The 16702-nt window shown below is 35.5% G+C and overlaps 1 protein-coding gene across 1 annotated transcript in view; it reads left to right on the top strand.

The window, feature by feature from the left end:
• The first annotated feature begins 215 nt into the window (after positions 1 to 215).
• Positions 216 to 16702, top strand: part of LOC107188098 — a 59280-nt gene continuing 42793 nt past the window's right edge. Inside the window, exon 1 of the mRNA XM_015576345.1 lies at positions 216 to 277. The gene's annotated coding sequence lies outside the window, so the exon portion shown is untranslated. The remainder of the gene's footprint in view (positions 278 to 16702) is intronic.

Raw genomic sequence — 16702 nt, 5'->3', positions numbered from 1 at the left:
TAAAAATACTAGTAAAAAATATACTACAACTTCCTCCTCTACGGTTTTGTTTTCTAATGTTTACCCTTTACGAAAAAAACAATGGTACAAATTATCGCGAACACCCTGTATATTGTATTAGAACGTACGTAAATAAGAATTTGTAATTCTAGATTTTAATACGATAAATGTTTTTATTATGTTTCAGATATACTGACTGAGCAAATGTAGGGACTAGCACATATGCATTAACGATGCTATAAACTGTTTGCTGTTGGTTTTTTCTTGAACGCAGATTGTGAGTAATGTACTGTTATTACGACTTAATATTTTGTAATCGCTGTACCGTTTAATTTTACTTTCATCTTACAATTTTTTTTTTCGCGTGTACGGAAAAGGTTAATGAATTGAAAATTTTTACGCAAAACGGAGACACTTGTGAAACCGTTTCGACACGATTCGCACTGTACCTGGCGATATGCAACGAGTATCGCGTTTCGCGAAGAATATCGATTACTGTGTCTCACCACTTAGGGGTTGCCGAGGCCGTAGACTTGTAAAACGACAGAAATACATCCTATCGATTTTGCGTCGATAAAAATTTTACGACAGATCATATGTGGCCACCGTTTGCATTCGAGACGCTCGATAAAAAGTAAAGGAATGCGGTTTAAACTCGTGCTGGCGGTTCCTTTGATACTGTTACCGCTCATAAGTATTAGGACACCTGGTCTGTACGAACAAAATGTAATATTTCGTAAATACTATAAATTTTAAGGCCATTTTTATTACTTTACAGTAGCACAAGCGTTGTTCATCGAGCTTTAATAACCCAGAAACGATAGTCATTTCAAACTTTCAGCAATTTCGTAAGGTCTTGTCACATTTACTGTACAGGGTGATTTCTCCGTTGCTAGGGTCGAGAGGCAAACCCACTGCTTTGTTATTCAAGAGTCACTATGATAATTATTTAGAATAAATGTATAAAGAAATTGATTAATTTTTTTTCAGTGCCATTGAAAGAAGATGTTTATTTTTTTAACTTAAAAATTTACAAATTTACCGCAAGACGTTACAGTGTTCTTTTCGATAATATATACCGTGGTTTTTTTAGGAGTTACTAATTACTAGACCGTGGAAATTCACGCAAATTCACAATTTTAAATGTTACTTTATAAACGTGAAAATTAGGTAGAAATTTATTTCCGTACTAGATCGTATTACTATATTAATAATAATATACAAAAATCATTAAATTTCATTAAAGTCCTGATTTCACTGCATTTTGCATATTAACATTTGCTATAAATGTATAAACATCCGCAGTTTACTAATTACATTTTCGTAAGGATATAATAAAATTTAATGTGTATGTAAAATATAATCAATTTATAATAAACGTTTCTTTTGTGGAAGTTATAGCTTTAACTCTTCCGTTTCCGTAATTTATTAAGTGAAATAGAACGTACGCTCTTTGATACTTTCATTTACCCATTCTGGGATGCAATTATACATGTGATTATGAAATCATGAAACTCTAGTGAGTTATAGGAATTTTACCTAGTTCGTATAATAGCTGTCTAAATGCACAAGTATGTAAAGATAAAATGCAAATTGGAAACGGTAAAGATATACGAATCGAGTAAGTACACTTAATTAATCCGGAAGCAATTGATGTCAAATCATTCTTTCTACTTATTATCCGTAGTCTACTTTCATCAGGAAAACGGTACTGATCAGTATAATGTAATATTTTCCATTTTTAAAAGCGTGTTCAATTAAAAATACGTGGTTGTATTCACCGAAGTATACTACGAAAACCTGTAAATCAATTAGGCAATGACGACATCTATATCGTAACTGTATTTTATTTACATCATTACAGTTGACCGCCTCTCTCTGACACTAAGTGCCAATAACACTCGATTTCATTGCGGTTACCACCAACATCCATGCTGTTTGCTTAAAACCGCATATGGAGCAATCCTTAACGAATCGGTATCAAACAGACTTGTGTTGGTGTAAAAACATACATAAAAAGTTACAGTTCTCGGGTTAACACGCTGACGACCGTGAGTGTAGACATCGCCGGGTTTCAATAAAACTGTTATGAATCGATTAATTCTAGACGTAATAACAAGAAATTTCAATTTAATACAGTGAAATTATTATTTTTCTCATACAACCTATCTACACATCTGAAGGAAAATATATTGTCTATCTTTTCCAAAGTTGTAGATTCTATATAGAATTTTTTCACCCGTTTTATGTATTTACATTGTTCAGAAATTTGCATCTGGCTACATGAACCCTCCGAAGGTTGCAGTTGATCTGACAGATAATCAAAATGCCAGTTTAAATCAAAATGATATTATTGCGTTAAGAAGGTTCAAGATACTTTCAACAACTAATCCTGAAATGAAAATAAAGATGGCAAGTATTTTTTTGGAAAATGTAGAACATCAAATTGGAGAAAAAAACTTGTAGGTAGTTTTCGATTATTGTATCTCTCTGATACACTGCGACCTCCAGAGGGTAAAAAGAAAGCTCTAGGAACCATGTTAACTCCATTAGTCATTCATTTCAATATCCTTAGTCCTACCAAAAATAATTTTGTTATTTATACCTAGTGTGGGACCTCACGTGTATAAAGATTAAACAGTTTGAACAATTTGTATATTAATTTATTTTTTCGAAAAATAAAATGATTTTGTTGCTCGCGTCGCAGCTTAAGTAATCTATGAAATCTCTAGAGGTACCTACTCGTCCGCGTTCGATCGTATACTCGGCCAGTCATCGTAAAGCGTTAATTTATTCAGCTGACTCTGTGTAGTTATGTCCGCGCGCGCGAAAAACGTCCACCGGAAAACGAATAAACCACGAGTTACATTTATGTGGGTAGGCCCTCGCGGTCACGATCGAGGCGAGAAGTAATCGAATTATGCATAATTACATAAAACGCGAATTATTTATCGGTCCCGTGGCGGCTAAATCTTATTTTTCATTAAGTTTAATTGATACGCCGCTCCGACTCGGTGGAAATGGCGATCGGTCCTTAACCTTTGAAATGTTGATGTTTTTAATGATCGACAGTACCTGGGTCCAGACAGACCCCTATTCATCTGTCTTTGGGTCTGTTCTGGAATGAATGTCTTTAGAATATGTTGGTCTTCTAATAAAATTCTAATACAGTATTGTCTCGATGAATGCGACGTATTCGGGTTCGAGAGACGAACCTCGATTCGAGAGATTCGAGAGGTTCAGGTTCAGAGTAGACAGAAGCTAAGCCGAGCATCTGCTTCGTTTCTGTCTACTCTGTTTTGATTGGTTCCAAAGGGAAACTCCTCTAATGGTGGAAAAAACGCAATTGCTCCTGTCGCATTCATCGAGGAATTACTGTACGAACAACTGTGTACGTTTTAGTTAGTTTCTACTAACTGGAATAATGCGTGAAATTTTTGAAATTCTCAGTCAGAATGGACCCACACACTGTTGTCAGAGGTTTAAATGAAAATCGATGAATATTAGAAATGTGTTATCCGTCCGGTTTTCATTTTCGATTCTGCACGTGACATCGGGCTTGCAATGAATCGATGCTGTTGGTAATTACAAGCCATTACTACTTGCGAATTGGATTAATATTCGTGGCACCGGCGACACGTCTGTCATTGTCCATATTAGCACGGGTAATTATTATAATACGTCTGGATCACGATTGACACGGCGATTATTATAGAACGATATTCATGGAGTGCTCCGATGATTCTTGTCTACTTATAACCGGAGCGGCAGGATACATTAGAGCAATGTACTCAATTGGCAATTAAGGGATTATATATATGAATAGGATGATAAATTGGTTAATAAAAAGGGGCAAATTTGCCATTTTTTACTTGCACGCTACCGAATTCTATTGATCTTAATTGGTTCTCAGACTGGATTACACGGATTTAAATATGTTTGAACGATTTCATCATTACCTACGTCCACCAAACGAGGGTCGAAGACATTTCCGTGTTCGTCGCAAGATTGTCAGATGTCCTCACGAAAGTCAGTCGCGAGCACTTGTCACCTTGCCACCTAGTTCGAAAGACTTTTTTTTTTGTTCTTTCTGGTCGAAGTATGCGATCAGAATGTTAATTCGAGGAGGCCTGCTAGCAGAATCAACAAACAGAAACCCGTTTCAATGTTTTCGCGTTAGTGACATACGTACGGTGTTGAATGCAGCGACGCGCATAGATTAAAATTGCACGTAGGCGCCGGGAGCTCTCGCGCCCGTAAAAACACACGCTCGCACGAGGGAGAGCGCTCGCGCGCGCATAGTTTTATTTCAATTAAACGTGGACTGGCGACGGATCGAAGCCAGCGGGGTCAGTGCTCGGACCTATTTCAACGACGTTGAGCCGCTTTCATTGGCTAAATTCTATTATTTATTTACGGTCGAGCTTCTCGATCGGGCTTGAGAAACCGGAAGGACTCTGAAGGCTTCCATGGCTTCGAAAAAAAGCCCCGGTGGAAGAGGAACGCGTTGATCTCGCTAACAGGTGATCGAATTTAGTAACGAACACCGTCTAACGAAACTGTATAAACGTCGTGGGATCGGAGAATCTATACCGTGAGCTTGTTTGTCAAATTAATTGCATTAGCTACGGTGATAAATTTAAAACTGTCTGTTACAAATACATGTTTTTAGGATTTGTTTTCTTACAATATACGTATAGGATGTTCACGCTGCTATTAGCGTTTTTTTCGCAAACAGTGAGTAAATATTAGAAAAAGAATGAAATAGGAAAAAGTCTTGAAAGCTTTCTATGACGAACATAATAACATTTATCATTTTTTTTATGTTTGCAATATTTTTCGAGAAACGAAGGTAACCTTTAATTTTTTACACGAAATGCTGTATATTTTTTTGTGTCGTATGAAAGTATGTGTGAAGACGAATTCATCAATGTGTTATAGAATTATATACCTTCAAGAACATACAAGTTCAGAAATGAAAGAAATATTTTGAATATTTCGTACCAATGTGTTTACAGTTTACAAGTATTCTTTATTGGTAAGGCTACAGTAGATGTTCAATATTTTTGGTTTCCTTGATTATGAAAAGATTCTCAGATCGCTTATCATTTCTTTGTTAGTTTCCCTATTAGAATTATAATCAATATTTATAACAATATTCACATTTATATTTCCAAAAAACTGTCATATGTATTCATTTCGATTAGTATGATAGTTTCTCAAAATTCTGGTTCCTCAGCTTTCGTCCTGCCGTGGGTGCGTGAGTAGTAGTTCTTACGTTTTTGCCTTGGTTATCTCGTCGCAGGTATTTGATTGCTGGGCGTCGCATGCCGCAAGAATTATAATGATAACGTTCATTTAAATTTCATGCATTAGCCCGAGCTATGTACGGTAACGTTGTTCCGTTTTATCTTCGGTTACCATTTCGGTGTTGGTTGTCGAGCTATGAGGATGGTTGAGATGTCCCGATAGCAATGAAAGAACGATTCTGCCCGACAGTGATTATTTATTATACATTATGGATGGTTTCAGATATACTCAATGTAAATTCTCCCGAGTTTTTCTGTATTTTACTCGCGAAAATTGTTCGCGTGTTTGCGCCTGTTTTGTGATTCTTCTTGTAGATGCAAGATAGAAATAAATATAGTCGAATGGAAGCAAGAATTTACTGTTCGTTTAAGGTAATTGATAGGTATTATTTCGAAAAATTGTATAACTTTGGTAAGTAATGTTTCAGACTGAATTTACTTATAAGCAGGGGGAAGTTTTTTCTACTGTACTTTATTGAAAAATATGCTCCATCTCTTATTTTGTTTATGTACCATGGTATTCGGTCGAGGGAAATGTAGATTTACATTGAAATAGACGAAATATCAGGAAATAATAATTGTATAATTGTAGTGGTATCAGAAAGTATATTCGATCATGCTAGAAAATATTTTATAGGTCATCAACATTTGGTCTTAAGATCTTATTTCTGTTAAAAAGAACGTAGAAACAGTGATCAAAAGTGATGTCTGACTGAATCTACTAATTTCTAAATTTTGTCCGATATATTTATTTGATCGATATATATATATTTTTTTATGGAAATCACGACTCGTTTTTATTTAATGTGAACGTTAATCCCTGCCTTATATCTTATTAAACTTTGCCAATTCGTTGTTCATTGACTCTACTTAAAATTTCATATTCATTAAAATTAGTACCGATTCTAATAACGAATCGAATATCCTTTATTTTTAGTATTATTATTAATTGAAGAATGAAAACTAATTCATAAAAGGACTAAAGCTAACTGCTTGAATAATGACTTCAACTATCAAGGTGTTTAACCCTTTTATGACCAGCGCTCTTTCACGTCTCATCCATGCTTCGAACGATTCTATAAGAGGTCATTTTCAACATGTGTCAAGAACAATTTAGAAAAAATGAAGTACTTTTAATAAAAATATCCATTGTAACAAATTTCTTCCTTCCACACCTGTTTCTCTATTCAAAACTCTTAGGGTTCAATGGGACAAATACGTCCAATATAAATTCTTTTTTCAAAAAATACGTGAGCTTAAGAGAAAACAAAAATTGATCTCGATTCAGCATCCAACAGATGTGATTCTTAAATCTTAAAGAAAAAAACTAATTCGGTCACGAGAGGGTTAACTCAGATTCTTCAAAATTATGACTCAACTACTCAGTAACTATATGACGATTTCATGGAATTACAATCTAAAACAATTAAAAATTCAGCCCATAATGTATATTTTATTTGCGATCTTTATTTCATGAGTATCCTTGAACTAAACAGGTGGTATTGTTCAGGGCTGAATCGCCGCCCCTCGAAGCTCACGCAGCAAAAAGTCAGCTTGACTATCTAATTACAGTGGGTTCTTTGGAGGATTAAGTTCGCCTTTAAGTTTTTCACGAAGCGTTAGGTCGGCCTCGTCGTGCCCTCTCGCATCGAACAGCACTGTGATTTCCAAGCGATTACGCGACCGGTACGATTAGAGTCGACCAAATTAGCCTCGGAGATTCGTGGCGATTCTGAAAAAAAGGGAGTTCCCGACCGATCGATGTTTTACAGGTGATCCAAGGATTGCGTGCATCCGGTGCATCATTGAAGCGAGAATCCTTGTTTTTCTGCGATTCTCGTTCCTTCCTTCGACCTTTAATGGATCGATAAGTTTAATTGTTCGTTCAAGAATCCCCGAGGCTTACTTAATAATATCAATTGTGGTATTGGCAGGAATTGTGTTGGAATAATGTCGCCGTTATATTACTTGCGTCACAAATTAAATAAATGCAACAGATGTTGCGACAGAAGCAGATACTCGATCGAAAAGAAAAATCCAATGACAATTGCAGCAATCACGTTGCAAAATCATTGATAGCTTGTATTCCTACATATTCGAGACAATAGAACGTCGAAGCGGAAGCCATTCAATGCAGAAATCGCCCCCTAAATGTCAGTTAATTTTATGCAAAATTAATTATCAAATGCTTCTGTAAAAATTTACAATTCAGAAGATATTGATTTCTTCATGAGATTTTTAGTTTTAATGAAGATTATAGTTTCAGTAAAAGTTAACTGCCGTGAAAAATAATATACACAGTTCATAGAACTTCTGTATTACAACTTAATATCTTCTTCGCTCGCAGCGTTCTTAATTTGTTACGTGGAAAAAAAATGAAAGATACAACCGAGTGTATAAACGTCAGGTGAGCCCACGAAAAAATATCATCATCGCGTGCTTATTGTTAGTGATTTAAGAACGGATGATTAAAAAATATTACACAGAAACATCGACTGATTCTGACCATCAATGTAATCATTTCGAAACCCATCATAATTACTGGGTAAGAGTCGATTAAGCGAACGCGTGACGGAGAATTTTAGTATACCTACGAAAGTACATGCCCGTATAAATGATTCAGAATTTTATTACCGTGTGCCAGCTGGACGGATAAAAAATCTAATAACTTACGGCTCTCATCGTCTACTATACTCAAGGTTCAAGTTTCCACGATTCGAGTACGTAACACTGGAAACCAGCGGCGACGGTGTAATTCAGGGGAAAGGAGAATTGTTGTGTTGCAACGCGAATTCGATTCACGGTCGAACAGCACCGGACTGCAGAAGTGACGAAATTCCAGGGAGATTTTTATTGCGGAGGCTGAACTGGCAGAGTGAAGCCACGGGGTGTTCGTTAAATATAAATCTCAAACGTATCGTGGTTAAAGAATTTCACATTTTTTTTTACAGTTCCGAAATACCAAAACAATCTAGCAAACTATAATAGATTGAGAAAAGATGTTTCATACGTAACAACTTAATGAAACACAAAATAACGTTGGATGTTTGAAAACAGATTACGCATTAATAATACGTACACCTGTAGTTTAGCTGAACAAGAACGGGACCAAGTCACGCGAGCAATTAGGAAGGTCCATAGGCTACCTTTCAACTATACAAGGTTTCTTTGCTAAGACCGAACACCTAAATATCTCCTTTATATTTAACGATATAAAAAATATCCCTCAAGAGTTTTTTTTTACCTTTTTGAAACTGTTGTAACGCCCATCGACAAATTTACGGCCATCGACGCATTTTTTCTCTTATTTTTTTCAATGTTCAAGGTCACCTCAAGGTCATATGGAATACAATATTAACAAGTGTTACCACACGCTATAGGAAAAAGTATATGATTTGGTAACAGGATGTCGATGAGCCTGAAAAAATTATTTATCCTTAATAAAACGCACGATTTTACACGCTGACTGCCACAGTGAAAACGGCCATACGTAGTCAGACACACTTTACTTCGCTTTTTAGTCAGAAATAGTTGAAAATATATACGTTAAGTTAACAGATGTCGCTGTTCGTGTTTTAAATTATACTGAATACAAAAATTATGTAACGATAGTTAAATAATCAAGCCTCTTTGCAATGTACGTACGTGTTTTAATAAGACTTTTTAATTAAAATATATTTATAAATATTACGGACAGCCAATTGGTAGCATGACCTTTTTTGTTGTGAAATTTTCTAGTGAATATTTACTGTTTCGGAATGATGCTTGAATGAAAGCAAAACTAAACGTACAGTGACGGGCAAATCTGGACATAAATCGGCAGTAACAAGTCACATTTACGAATTATCAACGGTAGCACAATTTGGTAGATTGATATTGTACAAATATGCGTTTTACTGTACACTGATTACTGGACATTTCCAAAATATAGTGAAATTGTGTATCTATATGTTAAAAAAAAAAATAAAAAGTATACTTCATTACTATTAAAATCATAATAACACTGGAAACGTAAAATACATAATTTCTCCATCTGTTCAGAATAATTTGATCACCCACTGTAGCCGTATGTGACGTCACCTTGTCCCTACTGTAGATAATTCTCCTAGCAACGCTCTCAATCCAATGATGACGTGAATTTTCTTACATAGTTTCAACCATGAATTTGGCAAAGTTTGCGAACAAAAGACAATACTATTCATGTTGACAATTTTTAAAATCGCCCAGGCAATCGCATTTTCCTAATCTGCTCGTTACTTCTCTAGACCTTTTTCCTTCCCACTTTTCCTGGACACCTAATGGTCCTACTACTTTCTCGATTACCAAACTGTACAATCCATTCGCGGCATGAGGAAGATATAATAAGATCTCAGGATTAGAAGCTCTGGGGGCTTAGTGGGACCTGGTGAAAGGTGAAATGTTGTTTAAATTGGACGGCTTCTCCGGGACGTTTCCTCCTCCCCTCACGTTTCTTTGGCGAGATCGTTGCTCCCTACGAAATCGTTTTCGGTGCTAATAACGCGACGAGCACAGTCTGTCACGACACCAAGGAGCTCTTGGTACAGGTGGATAGATGATCGTCGCTTGGAGGAGATATTATGTAAATAGTGGCTGGTAGATGGGGCACATCTGTAGACTGCACGGCGTGTAATATCGAGAATTATAGGCGTATCAGACGTTTGACGAGGGTCGGGGAAAGCTGAAGAAACCGCGTGGCACGTTCGTTATGTCATGCTCGGTACGGGAAACTTGAAGAGAAAAAAAAACATAAACAGTCGACCGGGGGCATCGGTGTACTAGAATGCGGGGGCCTGGGTGTTTTTCTTTTTTTTGTTCGAAATAATGAAGGCGTAACTGTAGAGGAATAGTAATGCAAACGAAAGCGTGGTAGGCTGGCCAGACTTGAAATCGCTATGCGGTTCGATGCGAAAACGGAGAACCGTTTACCATCCTGCATTCGTATCGTCTTGGAGAACGTTCGATCGATGATACGATCGTTTTATGGATATTAACACCGAACGGTGAATTAGGAAATTTAATGATAAATTTGTTATTTATTGTTTCGTGCTAACTTGATTTTTTGCACTGTCGAAACTCGAATGTGTTTTTAATTTTTATATTAGGTCATTCTATGTATATGTAAGTAATGTTGTTCCTTGACGTTAACTTTCAGTGCGAAGTATTAATATTTAATCATCGGTGTATTGCTTTCTTGAATCTTTTGCAATCTCTCGGGTAATTTTTGAATTCCTTCTTCGTAAAATTGTTGATATTTTGAATTGAAGAATTATACAGATAATATACATTTTAATGATATGCCAAATACAAATTTGATGTTTACAGCGGTATTCAGAAGTATTTAATATTTTATCTTTTCAATATTAGACTATAATTATATGATTAATTAATCATTTCTGAAAATCCTATTTGTGTTTTGTGGTAGATATTCGTTCACTAACAGAGAATGTAATGAAGACTGCTGTAAAGGTTCATTTATGATTCAATAATGGAAAATTGAAACTACCTTTAATTTAGCTATGATAATAGCATATTTAAAAGACTTTAATGATATAATAAACTATTCTATTTATTTAAGTAATCGTATCGCTTCACAGTCGACTGCAGAATTGCCTAATAATCTGTGCCAGAACCGAATTACTCATGCAGGTTACTCATGCAGTACTATTTCTCGTTGTTCATAGATCCTTCTACATCTTTTTTTCTTTTCCCTTTCCCCTGACCTCTCTGGTCAGAGCTGATCTACAATTCTCTAAGTTCTGTAACTTTGTATTATGCTTTTTGGAATAAATAAAGGAAATAATTTTTGCCACGTTCCTTCCTTTACGGAAACAAAAAAAACATAATTGTTCGCAAGTACATACATCTTCTCATGACTTATTTTCAAAACAAGACCAATTCAAGGTAAATCTAATCCAATCATAATGATCCTGTTTTTCAAACGACACGTTGAAGTGTCAGCTTTCAGAATATACATACATTGTATTAGTTAGGGACAGCATTTTGCATGGAAAAACAAAAAAGTCGTCATCTGCTATTAAAATACGAAATTACTTTTAGGCCAACTCAATATATCGCCGCCACTGTATGTAACTTTTCTCTACCTGTTAATTTCTAAATTACACGGATAATGTATTCTTTCGTGAACGCCATATACACTGCCGGCCAAAAGTTTCCGACCACTTTGAAACTTATAATGAACATGTGCGTTAATCAAAAAGAGAAAAAATTAATCAACAGATAAAAAAATTACAGTATTTAGGTGAACCTCGTTTGTGATACTATTTGTTTACTTACTTTGAGAAATACCACACTCTTTATAATTGGACCGTTTATTTTGAAAGTGGTGCAAGTCCATTTTCCAATTCCATTTCATTTTATGTTAGTTTACGCTAAATTAAGCATGATTTACGGAGATTAATGGAATTGGAAAATGGACTTGCACCACTTTCAAAATAAACGGTCCATATTATTAGTAATTTGCTCTTTATCATACCTTGAATTCATTTGTTTTACTTTTGTGTTTTCATTTATTTATTTATTTTTGTTTTGCAATTATAATTACCTGAAGTCATCTCAATATTTATACCACTGATATTTTAGAAATAAATGGATTTTTACATAAAATCTACTGCTTTTACATACTACTTGAAGCACAAAAAAATTTAATCTGCTCCATATGAAAATTTATTAAACGGTACCCTAAGGACCATATTTGAGTAAGCAGATGGTGATCGGAAAGTTTTCGCCGTCAGTATATATCGGGCGAACGAGCCGGAGAGTCGTGTTCCCATTGATCCGCGGCAACAGACCGTAATTTTTGCAAGGATTAATTTCACTTTAATTTCGCCGGCTAACTGGCCGGCTTCAAGGTATGCAACGGGGAACGTTTTCTCTCTCTCATTCTCCCTATCGAACGTCACGGTGGTTGTATATATCGTGACACCTCCTCGCCACGGCAACGAGTGAAAGTACTCGGAATTCTTGCGGCCAGTTTGAGGCGGAGGGCTCGCGTCTGAAGAGGCTTACGCAACGCGTGTATGGTAACAGGTGTATTACCTGTGTAATAACGTGTCCAGAGGATCGGTGCCCGGCTCGGTACATGCGTGTATCGGTCACAATGTCGCGGGTGAGTGTGCAAAAATGTGTGTCCCAGACATGCCTCGATCTTTTGGGTTATTTGGAACGTGGTTGCAAGTTCTTCCATTGGGACTACAGTTATATTATTTTTATAACTAATATAATAATAAAAATATATGTATATATTTTTTATGAATAGTTTATTCAAAGATTTCAATTATATGTGGAATATGTAGTGACACAAATTTGTTCATGAAGAACCGTCGTATGTGTTTGACCAATTTAGATATGGAATTGCAAATTTTGTTTCGAAATTCGAAAAATTTTATCACAGAAAGATAGTGGAGGCGTTGTTGATGGGGATAAATAAATAGGAACGTTTTAAAAATTTGTACATTTACTTGTTCTTTTGAAAGTAGGTTCAGTAGGTTCAGTTCTTAGATCAAGTGCTATAATTTACAATTATTTGTCCAAAATTAATTTAACATCTGCATAACTTCCTTCTTACAAGAGTCGAAACTCGATGTTCGATTGACTCTCGATGCTCGGTGAATTGGGTCTTGTCACGTTCTATCAGCCTCCTCGCTGGTTGCGAGTAGAATGTGACTGAATCCCGGCCCACAATACGCATTCTTCGTTCGATGTATCTATCGAACGCTCACGTTCGAATTGCAACGCGATCCGATCACCTGCGCTGTTTTTCCCAAGGAAACGTGCTGTCGCGGACAAACGGTAGAAATAATCAGCGTTGAAAGGGTAATATTATTTTTACTGCAAAATCACGTTCTAACTGTGTGCCTGATAATCAAACTATCATTCGAGCCTCTCGAGAGTCATATTGATCGGTATCAATTTTATAATATACACTTAAGTCCATAAGTCATCGAATATTTTAATTACAGTTCTCACTGTTGAGGCTTTCGGGTGTTAGCTGTGTCCTTGTGGAATTGTTTTACCAACGTTTTACCAACCTAATCCAGATACATTGATACCGAGTCTTCGACCCTCTGATGAAGCTAGCTGCAATGCTTGCGAAACGTTGGGAAAACAATTCCACAAAGACACGACTTACACCCGAAAGCCTCAACAGTGGGAACTGTATGATGCCGGGCCGTGAAAGCCTCAAATCTCTAATATCTTGATTGTTTAAAAAAAATGGAAATCGAAAGAAAAATGTAATTTCACTTCATTCTATTTTTCGGTGAGTTAGTGATCTTGAACATTATCTCACCGTACACCTATAATAAATATTACAACTACAACCATTTATTCTTCGATCTCGAGTTACTTTTGGTACGATTAATGTACACTTACGATTAGATCGCCTAATCGAAGTCTCCTGTACCTACTCTCTTATCGGTGTGATTGAACATACTATATAAGAAACGTTCGCGAAAAAGAGAAACGAATCGGTAGCCTGATCCCGTTTTACCCCTCATCCATTACGTTAGTCAAGGAATAATGGTTGTGAGTAATGTACATCTAGACAGAGAATCGAAGAAAAGGATAGGCGTATGAAGTATCGACAGAAGCAATTGTACGTCTGTTATCGATGAAACGGTCTGAACTACACGAGCAGCCGTCCGCGGGAATTTCTTAAGCGAAGAGTGATTAGGAACACCGTGACCAAAGGCGTTTCATTTCTCGGCGGCGTGGAATTCGTGTTAACGAGTAATTGCGCGTAAAGGGGCGCTCACACTGGTAGTCTCTAGATGGTCGAACATTACGAACACGTATCATCACCATTTCAGACATTTGTCTGTAGATAAAGCACACTATTGGTCAAAATTATTGCCTCATTTGTGCCTAGTGAAAACCGGGCGAAACTCAATGTTCCATAACATTGTTAATATTCATCAAAATTTGTTTAAATGAAAAGCAAAGTAAAGCTTGGACTTTCTACTTTTTGATATTTTCGTTCGATTTTATTTAACTTGGTGCCTAAGAGGTAAAAGATATGTTATAAGTAGACTGCAGATGTTTAAGCACATTCACACTTTTGTAGATAAATTTATAAATCAGACGTAAACAGGAACTCACTATCTTTATCAATGGTTCTATTACATTGCAAAAAAATAAACACATTTAGTAAATATTTAATAGTTTTATACATTCAATTATGCTGTAAATGCATAAAATCTGCAGTCTACTTATAATAGGGTAAAGTATGGAATATTAAATTTTGATAATTTTTCAGTAGTGCACAAGTGAGGCAATAATTTTAGCCAGTAGTTTACTAGGCAAAATATGGTATGTACACAGAATTGTTCTTTTATAATTTGTGTAGTATTAAAAAGAAATAATGACAGGTTTACACGCCATTGGGAGTTCTAGAAATATATTTAACAATCTCTGTTATGTCCTTTATACTAATTTAATTTTTGGTAGTTGATTATCGTTTAGTTTTTATAATCGTAGTATGAAAAGAACTAAAAGTATGCGTACAATTTAGATGAGTGCGTGTTACTATATCTTACTCAAGAAGATGTAAATCTAGTAGTGTACTTTTTTTTGCAAAGTTTAATTTTTACCACTCCGTTGACAATATTTAGTGCGTCTTTTATACATATGTGTGGCATTATATTTTAATTTTCAAGGCGTACAGCACTCAGAATAGATTCCTAATGTCGTTAATCCCGATAATCATATTAACCGCACATTAACATGGATGATAATAGACGTTTAGTGTTGATCCATATAAAACGGCATTGAAATTGTCGTTGATCGTAATCGGATTATTATCACGACGATCACGGTGCACATATTCATTCTGAGTTAATGGAAAGAATAATTAAAGCATACGTACACTTCAGCGTATCGCTAGCTTTCATCTGAAGTCCTTTGAAGATTTGTTTCTGCTATTTTTACGAGTGTGCTTTTTTCCTGATGTTTACGCCTGTTTAATGTCGATCCGATATACAATCGAGCGCACGGAAATGAATGCCGGAATACCATCAAAGAGACTCTTAATTATTAACGCGAAAAGAACAGGCGAAGAACGGAAGGTCGAATGCCTCGTTTTTCTCAGTGATTTTACACGGAACGGTTCATAGTCAATTCAGGTGATCTAACGATAGTGAAAGGAACGGGTGAAGAACGCGTCTGGCCCGCGTCTCCGCTATTGGAAAACTAATTACTGCAAATAAACACCGTTTCCACCACGGATATACCTCATTCTTTCACGCTTAGTGAGACTATTAATCTTTACGGAAGGTTATTTAACGCTATAGTTATTTTTAAGTGAAATGTGTTAATTCAATCGCTCCTTTTTTTTATGAAACTTATAGGAGCGGAAACAAAACTGTTACCACTTTTCAATTTGTTTTATTTTTATTATTTTTTTAACACCAACTTAAAAGTTTACTATGTGTTTAATATATACAACAAGGTGATACGAAAAAGAGTTCATAACCTCTAGGGTAGATAGTACTTGCCAAATGATGAAAATATTTCTTAATAAAGATGGGTCGAATGATTAATATTTTCAAAGTTATAAACAATTTTTGGTTTTTGTTAAAGCTACTAACTTTCACACTTCGGGAGCTATTGATACCGTATGGAAACAATGACTTACCTTATCATTGTTTCTTCTTCTGGTTACAGAAGGTTATTTACTATTTTTAATACAATTTCCTTCATTGTTTCCATATGGTACCGACAGCTTCCGAAGCAAGAGTAAATTACTCGCTTTCACCGAGTCAAAAAATTGTTTATAACTTTGAAAATATTAATCTTTCGACCCATGTTTATTAGGACTTTTCTTCATCATTTGGGGAGTAGTATCTATCTTAGAAGCTATAAACCCCTTTTTTAATCACTCTGTATATTTATTAATACCTCTTTTGTCCTTTCAAAGTGGACCAAGTGACTTGAGTTTCTTTGTGAAGTTAGAAGGATTAGTTTACTAAATGATGTGTTATAAAAATTTTGAACAATTTGCGACTTTTTAGAATGTCGAAGAAAATAGTAAATGTCGTTTTTTACAACTTTTTTTATCTGAGACTGTAATGAAAATTTAATAAATACATTTCGAATATTTATGTCAGTTATATACATGCTGCAACTTTTACTGAAATCGGTTAAGACAGAAACGAGTAACAAGCATCGAAAGATCTAAGAATCTTTAGATACACTACAGTTGTAGGTCAAAAGTTGCGAAAAACTGCGATTTTCAACATTTTCAACCGTTTGTATCTCATAACAACGTTAACAGATTTCGATGAAATTTTCAGCATGCATATAACTAATATAAATCTAAGCAATGTATTCGTTAAATTTTCATTACAATCTCAGAT

Source organism: Dufourea novaeangliae, unplaced genomic scaffold, assembly GCF_001272555.1.
Source record: "Dufourea novaeangliae isolate 0120121106 unplaced genomic scaffold, ASM127255v1 scaffold115, whole genome shotgun sequence".
Taxonomy (NCBI): Eukaryota; Metazoa; Arthropoda; class Insecta; order Hymenoptera; family Halictidae; genus Dufourea; species Dufourea novaeangliae.
The sequence above is the reverse complement of the archived record's forward strand: the minus strand, read 5'-3'. Positions and strand labels throughout refer to the sequence as shown.